The sequence below is a fragment of the Emydura macquarii genome, unplaced genomic scaffold (assembly GCF_026122565.2).
Source record: "Emydura macquarii macquarii isolate MOO-44397 ecotype Brisbane River unplaced genomic scaffold, CSIRO-AGI_Emac_v2 contig_1146, whole genome shotgun sequence".
Lineage (NCBI taxonomy): Eukaryota > Metazoa > Chordata > Testudines > Chelidae > Emydura > Emydura macquarii.
Window position 1 is genome coordinate 6336569 of NW_027131283.1, and position 17655 is coordinate 6354223.

The 17655-nt window shown below is 38.3% G+C and overlaps 1 protein-coding gene across 1 annotated transcript in view; it reads left to right on the forward strand.

The window, feature by feature from the left end:
* The window catches only part of FOXO3 (forkhead box O3), a 136404-nt gene that overhangs the window by 55188 nt on the left and 63561 nt on the right, over positions 1 to 17655 (forward strand). The gene's annotated exons all lie outside the window — the stretch shown is intronic.

Below are 17655 nucleotides of genomic sequence, written 5' to 3' on the forward strand. Positions count from 1 at the left end.
TTAAAAAAAAAAAAAATTTGTGTCAGAAAGAAATTCAATTTTACCTACACAATGAATGGGATCCATATTTTCTAAACTAAATCTGATTGCTCTTTCACCCTCTGTGTGGCATCTTCTGTTTTCAGGCAAAGGTTTCTGTGTCCACATGGAAATAAAAGAGTTATTTCCTTTTTCCGTGTCCTAGCAAGGCTTTTCTTGGCACAAGCAGATAGCAAAAGTACTAGCTTGAGTTCTGCCCTGGAAAGATACAAATGTTCTGGCCCAGTTCCAGGAATGTTCAAATGAGGATTAGGTTTTATATTTTATCTGGTAATGTTCAGGGCAGCCTATCAGGGTTACCAGGAAAGGAGGGTGTTCACTTGGTAAAGATTGCAAGAAAAGAGGTCAACACAAACAGGTTTTGGGTTGTTTTAAAGTTTATTATATATTTATTATACAGTCTCTTGAAATTGCATTATCTATGCATTCATGTACCATTGATACTGAAGTGCAGAAGCCTAGAGTTTGTGTGGCAGTTCTGTAAAGAAGCAGTTTTTATTCATACTAGTTTTTTTTTAATCTCTCAGAAAAAATTTTCACCAGGTAAACTTCAGGTCAAACAAGAGACAAGTGAAACTGCTGTTCATCCAGAGCACAGTGCAGGAGGGTCCAGAGTATAGTATTTAACTTATTTCTGTACGTGTACTACAATAGTCACCAGACAATATGTTTGGTGTTCACCTTTGAGTAGACCTACTATTATGAATAGTAATTGGTTGAAACCAAAGCAGGATAAGCAGTCCCTCCAAAAACAATTGGAGAGCCTAGAGGCCAATCACTGCAGTCATGTCTACAAATACTTCTTCCATGTCTGGAAAAATTTTATTCCTGCCAGCTAACGATGCTTTTTCCTCCCTGTATAGTAATAACATTTGAAGAGGGAGCGTTTAACTGGTATACTCAATTATTTAGTATTGGGAACTGATAATAAACAAAGTGTCCTGGGCAAAGGGGTGAGTAGAATTTTGCAAGGCTGTAATAAGTGTGGCTGAGCTTTTTAGACTTGTGCTTTGCTTTCTATTTAATTATGTGATATATTCTCCTAACTTTCTCTGGCATTATCCTGAAGGGCTAACTGGTCAATTCAGTGCAATGTTTCTGACCCTCTGCCTCCTTCAGCCCTTTCTGCTTAGTAGGATCACCAATTGTATTTTGACAGGTGTTTATGCTTTACATGTTATATATTTTTATTATTGTAAACAGTAATCTGCTTCTCTGAATTAACCATGCCACAGGGTCTTGTGCATCTATTGTGTAGGTTAATAGACTTGTCAAGTACTCTATTGTGAATCCTGTCACTAAATCAATTTATTTTAATTTTTAAAAATACACATCACTCTTCAGAAGAAATGTATTCGCTCTTGTAGACATGATCCATTATATCCCAATACAAGAGAAATGCATGTGAGCTTTTTGTTCTACCTACATTGGCCATTAATCTTAGCTGGTACATTTTTGTTTTGTTAGTGGTCAGGTGGATTAAAATCCTCTGCAGATTGAAGGAGATTTTGGTAGTTAAAACACTCTCAGTGTAGTCTGGTTTTCTACAAAAACAAATAACAGCAGAAAACTTGAACAGGTAGCTGATCCAACAGGTGAGAGTCATCCTCTCTTACAGACCCCTCCATTTCTTTCCCACCTCACCCCTACAGAACTGTACAGAAGCCCCTCCCTCATATGATGGCAAAAACAAGACAGAAATTTTTATTCACTGTTGTAATTCCTTAATGGCTGTATTCTTAGATGACATAATGACTTAGTGCATGCCCTGTCTTGAAGATAAGCAGACTTAATTCATTGCAGGCGGGTCATTCATCCTTTGAGATAACCAGCAACTACATGCCCTAGGGAACAGGGAGATAAAGATACTATACATTAGCAACAGTAGTTCAAGGTCTCAACCTCTCCACCTCTTTCCATGACCCAGCAGTCAGCTGCAGTTGATTATTCAGCCATTTGCGTTCTTTGGATTGAATGCACTGGCAGCAGTGTGCAGAAGTAAATGCATTTTCAGTTTTGGCTATGCTTTCCAGCACTGTATGAATGTATCTTTATCTGAAACTATGCCTCCCTGAGTAGTTGAGAGATTTCATCTCTGCATTCATGTCCTCCCTCCCTCCCTCCCCAATAGCTATATCTACAGTTCATAAATGGAAATTGACATCTGGAGATGCCCTGTACTAAAGAACTGAAGAAGATAAGTGATAGGCTCAGCTAGTGTTTTGTGATGACTAAGCCTTAATGAACTATTTTTATCTTGTCTACACACAACAACAACAAAAGAAAGAGAAAGGGTAGGGCTTTCTTATGGGCATGTAAGATTGCCATGGTGTGATTCACAATTTTTGGTGTAACTTTTACATGTTGGGGCTTTTATGGTTTTTTTTTTTTTTTGCTTGTCTGTTTTAATTTCTAGGGCTGTTTTGCTTTGACTCAGCAACTCTGAATAGTACATATTTTACTACTGTAACTGGTAGTCAGGATTGGGAAGTCAAAGGATGATGATGATGATAAAAGCAAATATCCTGCAGTCTCAGAAGGGAGTAAGAAGAGACGGAAGCATTAGTCCTGTTTATGCTTTTGTTTGATATCGAAGTCCCTTTCTGCACTTGTGCTATTCTGCAATGTTCAGAACTATATTTCTGAAAAGAAGAATTAAATAACTGCCAACTAGAAATCAAAATAGTTTCCCAGTGTTCTCCATTTAAAAAAAAACAAAAACCCCAACCTGTTTAGATGAGTAAGACATTTTTGTTCGAAGACCACATATAAGAATTCTTATTACAAATAAATTAAAGGGATCTTTGTCTTTAATAGCTTCTTGGCCCATATGCAGAACATATAGAAGAGGTGAAGAATGGAGGTCATGTGACTGATAAAATGTTCCTCAATGTGTAGCAATGTATTATGTGTACATTTTCATGTCTTCCTGCATGATGTTCATGAAACATAAATTATGCCCTGAAGGACACTTCATAGCTTTCTGTCCTCTTTTAAAATTTTTAAGCATTGAATTTTTACTTCCAAGATTAGTTCTCATTAAATTTCACTGTTATGTTCCAAGTGTGGTGTCACATAAAGAAGTGTTGGCAAGATTTTAAGGGTTTGACTGTTTTCATTTTATTTATTATTTTCAATAGGTTTTGTTTCCCGTGTGCAAGATCCTAGTAACAGTTCATTTCTATTGATATCATCTTGCTGTCTGTTTTGTCTACAGAGGGATGCCAGCTAATGCACCTAATGCTTGTCATCTTTTTCTTCTTTTCCAATCTGTCATTTTAATGTAAGACACTTGCATCTCAAGATTTGTTTAAAATAAAGGCTTTCTGTCTTTTGACGTAGGAGCCTTCTGTATTACGAGTTGCCCAATGGAGGTAATTGGGTGTGAACTTTAGGCATCAAGCCCAAGTAAAGATACCAGTTTTGACAGCCATTAGAGAAAGAATTTATGAAAGAAAGAGGGTTTTTTATTATTTTGTATTTTATTTCAAAGAGTGTGGCAGCTGGAAGAATGGGAATTGAAAAATATGTAGTGTTGTACATCAGGAGATTTTGCAAACTGTGAGACTGATGTTTTCTGTTTCAGGTTTCGTTTTCTGAAAACTTTAAAATGAAGGGCTACTTCATGGTAATATGATAGTGTACTGTATATTGACATTCTTGATTGATAGCCTATTCCATCAAATTCTCTTTTAGATGCTCTTAGTGGTGTATTTTGATTGTGTCATTTTGTATTATTAGAAGCAGTATTTGAAAGCCTCCTAATTAGCCTCCTGTGTTTAACAAATGTCAGAACATTTAAGCTTGTCACTCTTGTAATTTTTAATAATCTGAAAAAAGATGAGTCCACCCCAGAGCCTTTAATATTTTTAATGGATTTTCAGAACTGTGGATGACACCCTGACTTGCAAAGGAATAGGACTTTCAGACTTGCTTCATTCCTCTTCTTGCTTTCCCCCTACTGTAGTCCTTGCCATTTTGTTCACTACTCTCCCCGTGACTGTACTTGCACTAATCACATTTGATGATGCAGACCTATCATGTGCACAGTTTAGCTGACTCTGCAGTTGCATGCAGGAAATGCTGCTTGCGAACTCCAATCATGCTTGGTTTACAAAAGCCTGATGAGTTAATAAATTTGGCCAATGTGACATACTGAAGACAAGAAAAGTTCAAGGAAAGAAAGGAGGATAGAACAATTTACCATGGGAATGGGTATTAAATGTGGAAGGTGAGTGTGCATATAGCATGGCACAGTAAGTGGTAAATTATTAGAACAAACTTGAAAGAGCAAAATGGGTCTTCTCAAAAAATGTCAAAATTTTGGAGGTCCTTCCTAAAGGTGCCATTAATACTCAATTGAGACAGCCTGCTACAGTGCCCTGTAGACTCATCCAGTTAATTCATGATGCTTCTGAGTTTTGCTTTATGTATTGTAGCATGAAAACCTGATAACTTGGGACAGTATCATAAACTTTGTCCACAGTACTAGACACTGCAGTGCATCATTCAGCATCTAATACACAGAATTTGTACTGGTACTTTAGATGCACATATTGGTAGGTAACATTTTATTTTGCTGTGTTGGTTATATTATCATTTAGTGTAATACAATGTGCAACAGGGCAGAATGATTTTATTTAAAATTTATTTTGACTTCAGTGCAATAACAATTAAAGCTGGGCAAAATTTGTCAAACAAAACTTTATTCAGGAAAAAAAAAAAGTAATTCAGATTTGGCATCACAGAATGTTTCCTAAATTCATATCAATTTCACCTAACTGTTCATTTAGGGAAAAATCCTTTTAAAAATTCCCCCAAAATCAAAATGTTTCATTTTGACATTTTCAAAAAGAAACATTTCAGTTGTTTTGGTTCAAAATCACTTTTTGAGTCAAAATTTCATAGAACCATAGAAATATAGGGCTGGAAGGCACCTTGAGAGGCCGGCAAGCCCAGCCACCTACTCTGAGGCAGAATCAAGTAAATCTGGGCCATCCCTGACAGGTGTTTGTCCAACCTGTTCTTAAAAACCTCCGTTGAGGGGAATTCCTAGGAAGCCTATTCCAGAACTTAACAACCCTTACAATAGGAAAGTTTTCTTAATATGTAATCTAAATCTCCCTTGCTGCAGATTAAGGCTATTGTCCCACCTTCAGTGGACATGGAGAATAGTTAATCATCATTTGTTTTATAACAGCCCTTAACATATTTGAAGACTGCTATCAGGTCCCCCCTCAGGTTTCTTTTCTCAAGACGAAACATGACCAGTTTTTTTAACCTTTCTTCAAAGGCCTTTTATCATTTTTTGTTGCTCTCCTCTGGACTTTCTCCAGTTTATCCACATCTTTTCTGGAGTGTGGCACCCAGAATTGGACACAATACTCCAGCTGAAGCCTTACCAGTGCCGAGTAGAGTGGAACATTTACCTCCTATGTCTGACTTACAATACTTCTGTTAATAAACCTGAGAATATTAGCTTCTTTTGCAACTGCATCACACTGTTGACTCATATTCAATTTGTGATCCACTATAACTTCCCCACACTAGTCAGTGATTCTCCATTTTGTAGCTGTGCATTTGATTTTTTCCTTCCTAAGTGTAGTACTTTGCACTTGCCTTTATTGAATTTCATCTTGTTGATTTCAGGCTAATTTTCCAATTTGTCAGGGTCATTTGGCCCCTGTCTTCCAAAATGCTTGCAACTTCTCGCAACTTGGTGTCTTCCACAAATTTTATAAGTGTACTCTCCGCTCTGTTATCCAAGTCACTAATTAAAATTAGACCCAAGCCAGACCCTTGTGTGACCCCACTAGATACATCCTCTCAGTTTGACAGCAAGCCACTGATAACTGCTCTTTGACTATTGTCTTTCGATGAGTTGTTCACCAATCTTTATAGTATTCTAGACCACATTTCCCTAATTTTCTTATGAGAAGTTCATGTGGGACCGACAAAGACTTTATTAAAGTCAGGCAATATCACATCTACAGGTTCCGCCCATATCTGCTACACCAGTAACCCTGTCAAAGAAAGAAATCAGGTTGGTTTGATTAATGGATTTCCAGTCCAGAAGGGAACATTGTGATCATCTAGTCTGACCTGCTGTGTAACACAGGCCATAGAACTTCCCCAAATAATTCCTACAGCAGACTCTTAGAATAACATCCAATTTTGATATAAAAATTGTTGGTGAAGGAGAATCCACCATGACCCTTGATAAAATCTTCCAATAGTTAATCTCACTGTAAAAAATGTATTTCCAATCTGAATTTGTCTAGATTCAATTTCCAGCCATTGGATCATAGAATCATAGAATATTAGAGTTGGAAGGGACCTCAGGAGGTCATCTAGTCCAACCCCCTGCTCAAAGCAGGACTAACCTCAGCTATATCATCCCAACCAGGGCTTTGTCAAGACTCAGCTTAAAAACCTCTAAGGATGGAGATTCCACCACCTCCCTAGGTAACCTATTCCAGTGCTTCACCACCCTCCTAGTAAAAAAACTTTTTCCTAATGTCCAACCTAGACCTCCCGTCCTGCAGCTTGAGACCGTTGCTCCTTGTTCTGTCATCTGCCACCACCGAGAACAGCCTAGCCCCATCCTCCCTGGAACCCCCTTTCAGGTAGTTAAAGGCCGTTATCAAATCCCCCCTCACTCTTCTCTTTTGCAGACTAAACAAGCCCAGTTCCCTCAGCCTCTCCTCATAAGTCAAGTTGTACCTTTCTCTGCTAGATTGAATAGCCCATTATTAAATATTTTTTCCCATATAGGTACTCATCAAATCACCCCCTTTAACCTTCTCTTTGTTAAAGTCAATAGATTGAGCTCGTTGAGCCAATCACTATAAGGCAGGCTTTCTAATCCTTTAATCATTGTGTAGGTGCTCTTTTCTGAACCCTCTCCAATTCAGCTGATTATCCACCACAACCCCCAAATCTTTTTCAGAGTCATTGGTTCCCAGGACAGAGTTCTCCCATCCTGTATGTATGACCTGCTTTCTTTGTTCCTAGATACCTTATCTAAATTTAAATATAATATGTCAACACAGTTACTTTTATCAGCCAAACTTGATATCTTCTTTTGGTGAGATTACAAATTAGTTAGACAGGATCTGTTTTCCATAAACCCTGTTGATTTGAATTAGTTACATTACTATCCTTTAATACTTTACTAAGGGATTCCAATAACAGCTGCTCCATTATCTTACCACGATCAATAGCATGATTTGTTCTTGACAAATCCATGCTGGCTATTCCTTATAATCTTATTATCTCTAGGTGCTTACAAATTGATTGTTTAATAATTTGTTTGAGTATCTTTTCAAATCTCAAAGTTAGGCTGACTAGTCTGTAATTGCCCAGGTTCTCTTTGTTCTCTTTTTTAAAGATATGTACTATGGTTGCACTTCACCAGTCCTCTGGGACCACACCCATCCTCCATGAGTTCTCAAAAATGATTGTTAACATTTCCAAGATAACTTCAGGAACTAGCTTAAACATGCAAGGATGAATTTCGTCTGGCCCTGCTGTCTTGAGTACATCTCACTTATCTAAATATTCTTTAACCTGTTATTTCTCCATTTTGGCTTGTATTCTTTCCCCTTGTTAATATTAATTGTGTTAAGTATCTGGACACAATTTACCTTTTTAGTGAAGACTGAAGTCTTCTGTTATTAACTGTCCTTCCCTGCTAAGTAGAGGATAAGCACTTTCCTTCGTCTTTCTCTTGTTCCTAATGCATTTATCAAACCTCTTTTTATAGCCTTTTATGTCCTTTGCTAGTGTAACTCATTTTATGCCTTAGCATTTCTGATTTTTATCCCTACATGCTTGTACTATTCTTTTACAATCCCCCTAGTAATTTGTCTGTATTTGCACTTCATGTAGGATTCCTTTTTGATTTTTCAGGTCACTAAATAGCCCCTAATGGAGCCATATTCGTTTCTTACTATTCTTCCTATCTTTCCTTTGTATCAGGATAGTTTGTGGTTGTGCCTTTCTTATTATCTCTTTGAGAAACTGCCAGCTCTTCTGAACTCCTTTATCCCTTAGATTTTCTTCCCATGGGACCTTGCCAACCAGTTCTCTGAGCTTGTTAAAGTCTGCTTTTTTAAAGTCCATTGGCCCTATTGTGCTGCTCTCACTCTTTCATTTCCTTAGCATCATGAAATCTATCATTTCATGATCATTTTAACCCAAATTGCCTTTCATCTTCAGATTTGCAACCAATTTCTCCCTGTTGGTTGGAATCAAGTCTAAAATGGCTGTCCCTCTGGTTACTTTCTTCACTTTCTGCGGACAAATGGTTGTCCCTAATACATTCCAGGAACTTGTTGGAAATTTTGTGTTTTGCCATATTGTTTCCGACACAAGTCTGGGTAGCTAAAATCGTTACTCTGAAGTCTTTTGTTTTGTTTTTGATATTTCTGTTCTTTGTTCTAGAAATGCCTCCTCTTCTTGATTTGGTGGTTTATAGTAGACCCTTATCATGACATCACACCCCTATTTTTTCCCCTTTTATCTTTACTCAAAGACTTTCAACTGGTTTGCCTCTCATCTCTTTCTGGATCTCAGAACAAGTGTATATATTTTTGATGTATAACACCTCCTCCCTTTTTTCTCTGCCTGTCCTTCCTGAACAAGTTATACCCCTCTATTCCAGTCAAGAGATTTATCCCACCAAGTCTCTGTGATGTCAGTTAAATCATAATTTAGGGTACTTCCTTATATTTCCCATTCTTTCTGTTTATTTCCCATACTCCTTGCATTTGTGTGTAGACATCTAAGGTGTTGAGCAGACTTTTCCAACTGATTTCCTTCTGATTACTCCTATGACTCTACTGCAATATTCCCATGTCCGTCTATCCCCTCTCCTCAACAGCTAGTCCTCCGTTAAGGTCACCTTTCCTTTATGCTCCACCTGTGGGCTTTCATCACCTGCTCCCTTTGAACTTAGTTTAAAGCTCTCGTCACCAGGTTGCTGAATTGGTGTGTAAAGATGCTCTTCCCTGTCTTGGGCAGCTGGACCCCATTTCCTTTAATTGTATTTTTTTTTAATTCAAAATCATTTAAAAATATTCAAAATATAAATTAAACATTTTGATCAACCTGAAATGAAAATTTTTCCAACTTTTTGATTCACCAGAAATTCTTGTTTTCAGTCTGACCCAAAACAAAACTTTCGTTGAGAATTTTCCAAATTGCCATTGGACCAAAAAATCTGTCCTTTGCCCAGTTCTAGTTAAAATCTGAAGAGATGGTTTTGCTTTTTCCCTTTTGCTGGTGAACTGAGCTCTGCTCGCTCACTTGCTCGCTCACTCATTCACTCTCTCTTTCTTCCTTTAAAAGAGCGGCAGAACAGCCATGCTCTTTGGATCTGTAGGAAGCCTTATGTGCCTGGCTGAATCACAGTGTTTTCCAGAGCTCACACTGGGGCAGTGATCCTCTTCACTATCCCCAAAAGGAGTTGTACCTTTGAAGCACAATAGAACCTTAATACCATGCTGATGTAATTCTTTATATGTACTTTGTATTTATTTTGTTCTTGGCGTTTAGTTCTTTTCATTATAGGCTACTGAAGCTAACTGCTTCAAATGAGGGGAACAATAGATTTCCCAAGGTTCTGAGTTAGTTATAGAGGATGATCTAATAAGGGTTGAATGAGTGTTCTGTTCTGTATTCCATGGATCTTGGAACACAGTAAACTTTAAAATGTTTGACTTGTATGACAGGGCAGCTCTGAAGAAGGAAGTCATAGTTTAAGAACTCTTGAGTATTGTTTTTTTCCTGAATTGGCCCAGGACAGCACTAAAATCTACTGGGACCTGCAGCCAGTTCAATATTTGTTGGTAAGGCTCAAGATACGGGTTACAGGAGTATGACTTAGACATAAATGAAAATGATCACTGAATGTAGTGATTTTTGTACAACAGTTCCCCTTGTACTGCATGCTTTCTCATTTGCAAGTACTTTTATGTTTATCTTTGTAAAGTTTTTCCCCAAACTTGTTAGAGCATTAAAATTAGCATTAGCTGCTTAAAACAAGATGAATGCAAATACATCTGATGTAGCTACCTTAAGATGGCACTGTAATTTTAATGCCATTTATTAATTGCTTTAGGAAAGCTCTCAGTAAGCCAAAAATAAAGAGGACAAAATTCAGATCACTGTTTATGGACTGATTTAAAAAAGATTACTACTAGAATTTTTTTGAAGATTCAGTATACGCTATAGTTACACTATATGGCCAACACTTAATGGTTGTCACATAATGTTTAGTTCTATTAAAAAAACCCTGGGTATGTTAAAATGTCTTTTTATTGGATGAAAAATAAAATATTAAATAAGCTAGTGTAATCTGTATTGTTTATTTGTAACACAGTATGAGAGTTTTACATGTGGATCTAAAAATGTTTGAACTGTGCTGTGAGTTACTATCTGGTTCTTAGAGAACCAAGGCAGAGTTTGATTCTGGAAGTGACCCGATTCAGGAAAACATTTAAACAGGTGGTTAAGATCATCCCAGTTCAGGAAAGCATATAAAAGCATGTGCTTAATTTACATTCATTTCAGTGGAATGTAAGCACATACTTAAAACTAAGCATGTGTATAAATGCTTTCCTAAATAGGCATCTTTTCCTGAATCCAGGCTAAAAAGAGAAAGCTATCTCAAAAATTTTAGTGACTTTTTAAAATTTGAGTAATTTTTTACACATGGAAAATTATAAAAGCATTGGTTCCTTTGGGTTTGATTTTCAAAAGAGCCTAAAGGAATTAAGTGCCCAAATCCCACTGAATTTCAAAGCATTGAGAACTCCCTTAGGCCCCTTTGAAAGACTCTGCCTTTGTTTATATAGTAACAAAATCAACCTGGTACAGCTTATTACTATATGATTTCTCCAAACCACACTGGCACTTATCTTGATGCTCATCTTTGGCTTCCATGTAAAAGGCTATTTAGCTACATACTTATTTTTCCAGTATTTCCAAATACTTGTATGTTTTTGTTGTTTTAAATATTTTTGTGGGACTCTAAGCCACATCAAAATCTCTAAGCTTCTTTAAGATGTTAACAGACATTAAAAATTGCAGCTGAGAGAGAAGGGCGGAGGTGAGAGAGAGATGAAAAGCAGCTATTCAACTACAGTGCCAGTTATTTTCTTACACTGAAGTACCATTTGTAAGCTAATGAGGACCGGAGGGGTATTTTAGTTGAAATGTGCCTGAACCAAACCTCCCAATCCAAACAGACTGGGAAAACTTGGCTCTGGATCTGAACTTTGCATCTAGCCCCTTTCTCTTTTCCAAGATGAACCAAAACTTTGACTTCAAACACCCATGAACTTTGGGAAAGTGAGTGCTGGATTGGAACTCTGGGTGCTTGGCCCAGCTATATTTAATGTTTAGTTTTTATAGTACCCAGGAAGCACAGTGATGGTCGCTTTACGATGAATATGTTGTTTAGTCACTGATAAACATCTCAGTATTTCTCAATAGATGTGCATTACATATTGGTAACTACAAAATATGATACCATTGTGAGAGGGTGCAGTAGAAATGTGAAATTAATGCTTTTAGAAGAGAAGGGACAGCAGGCTTTGGGACCCAGTGGGGTTATTTAAATTAATCCTTTTTAATTTAAAATTTGTCTTCAGTCAAAGCCATAATAAAATGTTAGCATTACTTGAATTAGCCTAAGACATCCTGTGAGCCTAGTGCAGCCCATGATAGCCATAGTTTTTAAAATATATGAGGCCCATGGGGTCTGTTGACCATGGCATGCAATGCTGCATGTCAATGCATGTTGAAGGCACCGAGATCAAGGAATGTTGCATGATGGGAACTGTAGTATCTCTGAAATGATTTCAGTATGAAAAATAATGACTGTGACAGCAGTGTACCCTTCTGCTGGCAAAAGTTTGAAAACTCATCCATTAGTCCGTTCGCATACACGTACACAAACACAGCCAAACTCATATAACAGCATCTTGTCACATGTAATTTTTATTCTTTATTAGAGAACCAGAATCTAGACAAACATTTTTGCCTGGTTCTTTTATTGTATTAAATCACTAAGGGAGAGATTTTCAAAGACACAAGTGGGAGTTAGGCACCTAACCTTCACTGACTTCCAGTGGGAGTTGATAACCGAATTATCCTTTGTGCCTTTGAAGAATTCCCCTTGGATTTTTGTCTTATTGAAAACCTCATTTCATATATAAAAAGATCCATAATTCTTTGAAGAAGCAATGTAAGTTCTTTGGGGGTGAGGACCTTGTCTTGTTAATATCTGTAAAGATCTTAGCATACAAATTAAACATAAATAAATTGAATACTGGACTTAGTTGCAGATTTATTGGATTTATTATAATTTTTTTGAGTTGCACATCTGATTGAAAGGAGTGAAGCAGACAACAGAATCTTTTGATGTTTTGCCCCTTCCTTTGTTTGTTTCTTCTTTCAGACTTTGAGTTGCAGTACTCTGTCTCTCTACCATGCTGCTGCACAAGGCCAGTGTATTGCTCTGATATCTCAGCTAACGTCTGTGCAGAGCAGATTACAAGAAGAATTTTGCTGACTGGGATTTTTTAAGATGAGCTGTACCTATGCTAGCTTAGTATGTGTGTGTTCTATTTTTCCTAAGTCCTGGCCATGCAGTGGTCTTTATTCATAATTTGTTCATTTTTTCTTTATTTTGTCTTTTTGATATTTGTGACTTTTTTCCGAGCCTCTGATCCTTTTGCATTTCCTTTGCAACTCCACTTCTACAGCATCACACTGTGATATATTTCTCAATTTTTATTTACTTTGTCAATCAAAGTTGACTCTTGCTGTTACATTTATCCCGTGTGAGGAAGTATTTAAGTGGGGAAAGAGTTTGTGAGTGTTTTAAAAAGAAGTGTTACCATATGGGTAATAAGCAGGTTTCATATAGTTAGGGTGAAAAGCTGTAAAAGTCTCTTTATATCAGACTGTTTTAAAACCAAGAACCACTTTGAAGGGAGTGGAAAGCATTACAAATGAGATTATTTTCATTTCATATTTTTCATCTTTTCCTATCTCTTTCTAATATACAATCCTTGAAAGCAGCAGAAAAACTTAATTTGCTGTAGGTTGGTGTTATGTTAAATTCAGTGTCAAGTTAAAATGTTTAATAATTTAAAATTGCACATAGAATATCATTGAGTTTCTCTTTTGCAGTCTGAGACTGTGTTTAAAAAATTTAGTTACATGAATCCTTGGCATAATAGGCCATATTCTACTATTGCTTTTCATGTGGAACTCCCACTGATGTTAATAGGAGCTTTGTCTAAGGGCTACGGTAAGAACAGGGGCCATTGTATTTTTGTAGCTGCTTTTTTTTTTTTTTTTTTTTGGTGCAAGTTTGGATTTCCCAGCACTAATGCAATAACTAGTCACTAGGATCTAAATAACTGCTGCGTAACCATCCCTGAACCTGATTCCCAAGGATAAAGTGGTTAGAATAAAGGATTCTTCCAAGTTTGTGTTTTTACATGAATTCTTCCGAGTTTGTGTTTTTACATGATACCTTCAGGTTCATATGTTTATAATAAACATGTTTGAACTCAACTCTTAAAACAATATGTGCTGTATGTAGAGTTTATTTTTGTTTTTTAGCTAAGAAAAAAATCAACTTCGTGTGCTGATTTTTGTGCCGCAGGCAATTTCATTTAGAGTTTTTATCATGCTCCTAAATGCATTTAGTGACAAGTCTGACCTTTTCAAACTTAGTGTAAATTAAGCTGGGTGGGGAAAGGAAGGGTTTAACAGGAAAAAATTATTGTGTTTTAGACATGTACTGAAGTTTTTTTATCCTTGCTTTACTGGAACTTGTAAAGCATGTCAGGCTGCCTGAAATACAGGAGAAACGCACAGTAAACATTCAATAGTTATTAATATGGAAGATCTTGATGTGTAGGTTACTTGATGGGCAGCTCAAATACATATCGGTCAACACAAGTGCAGGTATTAAATGTGAGGCATATAATTAATCTTTTCTACTCTTCTTCCATTTATCTCTTCTTTCTATTCTTCTTTCAAGAACCTTGGTGGAGAATGGTGAAAGATATGAAAAGAAGAGAACAAGTAATGGAACAACTGATTTTAATATCACTTCACCTACTTCCATGCCACTTTTTAAAATTCACTTTTTACACAGCACATTATTTTTAAAAAGAATGTTAAATAGCAACACAACTACAAATTGCTATCATGAAAGATGGCAGGACATGATACAGTTGTAGGACTACTTAGTACAAAGAGTAATTCAAGCTCATAATATTACATACTACACTATAACAATCATATTTTAATGACATCTCCCTTGTGAATTATTTTACGTTACTTATCAGCAAAAGATTCACATGGTGTTTGAGCTGCAGTTTCAGTTAGAAAGACCAGTGTGTAGATCCTTCATCTTGATGTTAATGAAAAGACTATATTCACACCAATTCCTTATTGGTATGATATGATGTTAAGAAAACATTCAGCAGATTCTTCATCGGTAACATGATCAACTTTCAGTACCAGTAACATCTACGTTTAGCTCTTGATTCACCCCTACGTGGTATAAGGATTGCACCCTCTTCACGTCTGATGACTGTTATGCCCAACAGGGATTCATTCCAAGGGAAGGCAGGCAGGCAGGGCTTGCACCGCCGACCTTTCCCCAGGGATTCTGAAAAGTATGAGCAGCTTAATTTTGTGGATTGGAATGTAGATGTAGTTTAATCTTGTGGATGGAGCTGCCATGGAGGCTGCCTTGGGAATGAGTTGAATCACTTTATCCTTTTATCCATGCCCTTTACTGGCCACTACCACCAACTTTTCGGGTCAGCTCCACCCTCTAGCACAGTGGTTCTCAACCACGGGGTACGCAAGGTCTTCCAGGGGGTACTCAACTTATCAGATCAGTGTTTCTCAACTTGGGAGGGTTGCAGCCCCCCGGGGTTGCAGCCCTCACGGGAAGGGTTTAGGGAGGTTGCAAGTGCAGGGTTGGTTAGGGAGTGGCAAAGCAGGGCAATTGCCCTGGGTCCCACACCACAGGGGGCCCTGTGAATCCAAGAGATTTATCTGAACACACCTCCACAAACAGCAGCTCATCCCTTCATCCAGTGTATGCGTGCACAGTCACATACACACAATAAGTGAGTTACAAACTATTCCTACCCCTGCCTGAAAAGTACTGTCACAAGATGGGTCTGGAGTTAGCAGAGCGAGGCAAACTTTAAGTTCAGTGCTCACATCCATGGTGGTGTACGCTGGTCAGTCAGCGTGCGTTTATCTCGTGTATTCAGAGAGCAGAAGGAGGGGGTTATGGCTGAAAAAGCAGCCAATAGGCAGCTGTTAGAGAGATAGGGGGTGGGATCCGCTTTAAGTTATTCTTTCTTCCACCTTGTAAGAATTGAAGCATGCAGGTCTAGACCAGGGCTGTGGACAGCCTGGATCTCTGATACTTCCTCATTACCACCTAAGGAGATGGGCAAAGCAGCGTCTCACCAATCCTGGAAGGGCAGGCCCTATGTGGAGTCCTGTTGGAGCACCCAAGGCCTGCAGCTGCCTGATGGGCTCGTTCCTGCTACTTAACCCAGGAAGTGACCCACATGGGCTTTCCAATCAACTGTGAAGACTTGCTGCTGCAGCAGCAACAGTGGCACCACTGCTGGACTCTGCTCTTGCTTGCCTACTGCAATCTGAATCCAGCCCTCCTCCTGCTTTGCTCCTGGTTCCTGTCTCACCCCTGCCCTCTGCTCCTAGCTCCCACCTTGCACCTGATCCTTGCTTCGCCTCTAGTTCCTGTCCTTATGTCTTGCTCGTGACCATCAGCTACCATTTCTGGCTCAACCCTTGGCTCTGGCATTTGATATCTGACCCCAGCTTCGATCCTCAGTTTTGATTCCTGGTCCTGACTCTGGCTCTACCCCTGCCTCTGGTAATTAGCAGCTGACTCTGGTTCTGATCCATGCCTTCGTTCCGTGGCCTGGATACCTGCTCCACCCATTAGACCAGACTCCTGCTCTGACCACTAGGCCAGATTGCCTGCGTGCAGACTCGTAACACACCCTTACGTTAGTTCCTACTTCTGCTAAACCCCTGATGTTCTTCCCTCTCAGCATGTAACTTATATCTGCATACCAATGTTGTAATTTATACTGCTATTTATGTCACCTCTGAATCTGGCTCAAAATCTTTGTCTGAGATATTAAAATAATATACATTGTACCCTGGACTAAGTAGAGCTTCATAAACAGGTCTCTGATAAGGCTGTGTTCAGTAAAGACTTGTTGCAATGAGCTTTATTGATTATACAGAGACTTAACTTGCTTTTCTAAGCTATTGAGAGGGTTATTCTGCATCATGCATTTTGAACTGAATTCTATTCTTGCAGTAGCATGGACGTGCCGTGCAGTGGAGAAATAAATGGGGATAATACATCTCTTGTTTTCCAGAGTTACAGCCTGAAAAAGAACATATATGCTGTTGGTTGGAAGCAACACAAAGATAGAGTAAATAACTGGTGTAGTAAGTCTAAACTTTGAAACTAATGCCAAAAATAAAATCACCCTACCTTTACTTTTTCCACCTTACATAGAAGTTTCCAACCACATCAAGTAAAAAGGCTGAGTGGGTGTATGGTATTTATTATCACTAAGTTATACATCGTACATTAGCTGGTACATTTGTTTTGTTCCTGACTATTAGTTTTAAAATGGTTTTAAAGAGGATGGGGAAGATTATTTTAGAGAGATTGTCATATTACAGATATGATGGTGCGTCGCTCTTCCTGATTTTAGGGAGAGGGCTAGCAAAGACAGCGATTCTTTGTTTTTGTGATTTCCTCTCCCTCCCACCCCCAGTTTTGATTGAAGGGTAAAAATTGTGGGAGTGTAAAATTCAATTTCAAGGTATTACCTGCTATCAGAGATGGTATAAATGTTTTCTGAGCTCATGTTTATCTACAACAACTGTCTTACAGTACTTAAGTGTTGTTGTAGCCGTGTTGGTACCACTCCACTCCCCACACTAGAATCCATATGGGGTATCGTAAAACAATTACAGCTCATACTTTCTGGGAACCACATCCTTAAAAACTTTCCTGAATCCCCTCTTCTGACCTTCAAACAATCCCCCAGCCTTACTAAACTCATCATCAGAAGCAAGCTCCTCACAGACCAGGACTCACCAACTGAAAGCGACATTAGACCCTGCCAGAACAACAAATGCAAAACCTGCAGATATATCTCCAATGCTGTGATGTTCAATACCCCCCAGAACAACATTTCAAGATCCATGGGTCCTTCACATGCCTATCACAATATGTGGTATAAATCATCCAGTGCATCAAATGCTCCAACAACATCTATCCGGTCAATTACTACGCTCTCAAATGAACTCACAGAAAAATGATACAGGACAAAAACACCCTGTCACCCGTGGGTGAATGCTTTCACAAAGTGATATCTGACCTCTCAGTCCTCATCCTCAAAGGAAATTGCTGTCGATGATCCCTCGGAGTTCGAGGATGACTGTCTGTCTTCCAGTAAAATGATAGCCTGTTGTTGCTGGTAGATCTACAGCTGACTAATGGGACCT